The sequence below is a fragment of the Oncorhynchus gorbuscha genome, linkage group LG01 (genome assembly GCF_021184085.1).
Source record: "Oncorhynchus gorbuscha isolate QuinsamMale2020 ecotype Even-year linkage group LG01, OgorEven_v1.0, whole genome shotgun sequence".
Taxonomy (NCBI): Eukaryota; Metazoa; Chordata; class Actinopteri; order Salmoniformes; family Salmonidae; genus Oncorhynchus; species Oncorhynchus gorbuscha.
In genome coordinates this window covers 110,949,725-110,953,273 of record NC_060173.1, presented here as the reverse complement: position 1 = coordinate 110,953,273, position 3,549 = coordinate 110,949,725, and the positions used below count along the sequence as shown (strand labels likewise).

The 3,549-nt window shown below is 47.8% G+C and overlaps 1 pseudogene; it reads left to right on the top strand.

Moving 5' to 3' along the window:
* The first annotated feature begins 271 nt into the window (after window positions 1–271).
* Window positions 272–3,153, top strand: LOC123991004 (annotated as a pseudogene).
* Window positions 3,154–3,549: the final 396 nt, after the last annotated feature.

Genomic DNA, 3,549 nt, shown 5'->3' with positions numbered 1-3,549 from the left:
TTGTGCCAGACATTAATGAGAGTGCTGTACCAATTGAACTGATATGTGGTAGTAGTGACCCCCAAAAATGTAATGTGTACAGGGAACAGTGGCAGCCTTATACCTTCAATGGTTGAGTATTTTTCATGTCCTTTGACCTTTGATAAGGCCTCTAGAAGTTATATAAAATACCAAAATCTAACTACGTGCCTGATCAGTTTGAGTATACATTTGAGAACTTTAAACCTGTTACAATTTGCTGTTTGACTCCAATGGGTGTACTACTTCCTCTGTTGGTAGGCAGTGGCACTAATTCTGTGTGGGAGGGCTCTGGGATGCTCTTAAAACTGACTGCTGCCTGAAGATTCAGGAAATTCAGGAGTGACAGACGGGAACTGGAGAAACTCCGCAGTTTATGGTGGGAATAAACACATTCTTAAACCACATGGACAAATTCAACTAGTCATTTTTTAATGGGATAACATTATATACAAATTGTCTCTCTACTTGTGTCTTAGGTCAATGTGTTGAATATTACAACACAACCATGTCTAGAGAAAAAAGTGAACAGTGAGGCCACTGACTGTTTCCCAGTTGATGAGTACAGTAGGAGGTACTATCTCCCGGTCACGTATGGGATCATCTTGTGGGAAACATCACCTCAATCATTATCTACGTGGTCAGGTTGCAGCCATGGAAGAGCAGCAGCATGGTGAACCTTGCCGTGGCAGACCTCCTGTACGTCCTTCCTGGTCCACCACTACATGCAGGACGACTGGACCATGGGCCACGTCATGTGTCCCATTGTCTGCTTTAGCTCTCACTTCAACCTGTGCTTTAACCTGTATGGCAGCATCCTCGGCGACAAGACAGGTAAAAGTAAGTTGGACAATTTGGTTTCATTAGTACAGTGTAAAACGTTATTGTTTTTTTGACAGTATTATACAATAAAACAAACCGTGAAATACTGTATTAATTATTTACGGTAAATTGCCATAAAAGGCAATGCACTCTGGGTGATTTTTAGGGGTAAACAGTAAATGATTCCATACATTTCAAATACATTTTGTTTTAACAGTACATTACTGTAAACCGCACAGCATTGTGGAATTGTCAACTTGAAACATTTTTGAAGGCTTAAGCTCCTACTTCAACCTGTACGGCAGCATTCTCTTCCTCACCTGCCTGAGTGAGTTCCATTATGTGGTCATGGTCCACCCGCTGAGGGCAGCCCAGGTACAGAGGAAGAGTTGGGCTGTCATAGACTACTCGGCTGTATGGTTCATATCTATATTGGAGATTACAACCATGGTCTACATGACCACTGTGGAGAAGACTGAGAACTTCATTTATACATTTACATTTAAGTCATTTAGCAGACGCTCTTATCCAGAGCGACTTACAAATTGGTGCATTCACCTTATGACATCCAGTGGAACAGCCACTTTACAATAGTGCATCTAAATATTTTAAGGGGGGAGGGGGTGAGAAGGATTACTTTATCCTATCCTAAGTATTCCTTAAAGAGGTGGGGTTTCAGGTGTCTCCGGAAGGTGGTGATTGACTCCATGTCCTGGCGTCGTGAGGGAGTTTGTTCCACCATTGGGGAGCCAGAGCAGCGAACAGTTTTGACTGGGCTGAGCGGGAACTGTACTTCCTCAGTGGTAGGGAGACGAGCAGGCCAGAGGTGGATGAACGCAGTGCCCTTATTTGGGTGTAGGGCCTGATCAGAGCCTGGAGGTACTGAGGTGCCGTTCCCCTCACAGCTCCGTAGGCAAGCACCATGGTCTTGTAGCGGATGCGAGCTTCAACTGGAAGCCAGTGGAGAGAGCGGAGGAGCGGGGTGACGTGAGAGAACTTGGGAAGGTTGAACACTAGACGGGCTGCGGCGTTCTGGATGAGTTGTAGGGGTTTAATGGCACAGGCAGGGAGCCCAGCCAACAGCGAGTTGCAGTAATCCAGACGGGAGATGACAAGTGCCTGGATTAGGACCTGCGCCGCTTCCTGTGTGAGGCAGGGTCGTACTCTGCGGATGTTGTAGAGCATGAACCTACAGGAACGTGCCACCGTCTTGATGTTAGTTGAGAACGACAGGGTGTTGTCCAGGATCACACCAAGGTTCTTAGCGCTCTGGGAGGAGGACACAATGGAGTTGTCAACCGTGATGGCGAGATCATGGAACGGGCAGTCCTTCCCCGGGAGGAAGAGCAGCTCCGTCTTGCCGAAGTTCAGCTTGAGGTGGTGATCCGTCATCCACACTGATATGTCTGCCAGACATGCAGAGATGCGATTCGCCACCTGGTCATCAGAAGGGGGAAAGGAGAAGATTAATTGTGTGTCGTCTGCATAGCAATGATAGGAGAGACCATGTGAGGTTATGACAGAGCCAAGTGACTTGGTGTATAGCGAGAATAGGAGAGACATAGGAGACATTTATGCATGTATTATTTTTATTTAACCTTTATTAAGAACAAATTATTATTTACAATGACGGTTATGTTTGGATTTTGCTAGTAATGATCCAGAAGAGGTGTGAGTCTATGCCTGGCTACTCACAGTCCTGGGATACCTACTCCCCCTAGTGGGTCTATGCCTGGCTACTCACAGTCCTGGGCTACCTACTCCCCCTAGTGGGTCTTTGCCTGGCTACTCACAGTCCTGGGCTACCTACTCCCCCTAGTGGGTCTATGCCTGGCTACTCACAGTCCTGGGATACCTACTCCCCCTAGTGGGTCTATGCCTGGCTACTCACAGACCTGGGCTACCTACTCCCCCTAGTGGGTCTATGCCTGGCTACTCACAGTCCTGGGATACCTACTCCCCCTAGTGGGTCCATGCCTGGCTACTCACAGTCCTGGGATACCTACTCCCCCTAGTGGGTCTTTGCCTGGCTACTCACAGTCCTGGGCTACCTACTCCCCCTAGTGGGTCTATGCCTGGCTATTCACAGTCCTGGGCTACCTACTCCCCCTAGTGGGTCTATGCCTGGCTACTCACAGTCCTGGGCTACCTACTCCCCTTAGTGGGTCTATGCCTGGCTACTCACAGTCCTGGGCTACCTTCTCCCCTTAGTGGGTCTATGCCTGGCTACTCACAGTCCTGGGCTACCTAATCCCCCCGGTGTCGGTGTGCCTGAGCTATGCCGATGACCGCGAAGGCTGTCCAATTCCATAATTTTTACTTAGATTTGTGTGTATTGTTGTGAAATTGTTAGATATTACTGAACCGGTGTAGCTAGAAAAACAAGCATTTTGCTACACCCGCAATAACATCTGCTAAACACGTGTATGTGACCAGTCAAATTTGATTTGATTTGAGCTGGATGCATGACCGCAGGCTGGCTGTGCTGATCCTGGTTGTGTTTGTAATGTGCTTCATCCTCTTCTACATCCTCCGTGCCATACGGATGTATAGTCAGATGGAAGCCAAAACACTGGTGCCCTATATACTGCTGAGGGGGGTCAATTAAGCAATATGGCCAGAGGGGTGTGGTATATGGCCAATATACCACGGCTAAGGGTTGTTCTTATGCACAACGCAACGTGGAGTGCCTGGATACAGCCTTTATCC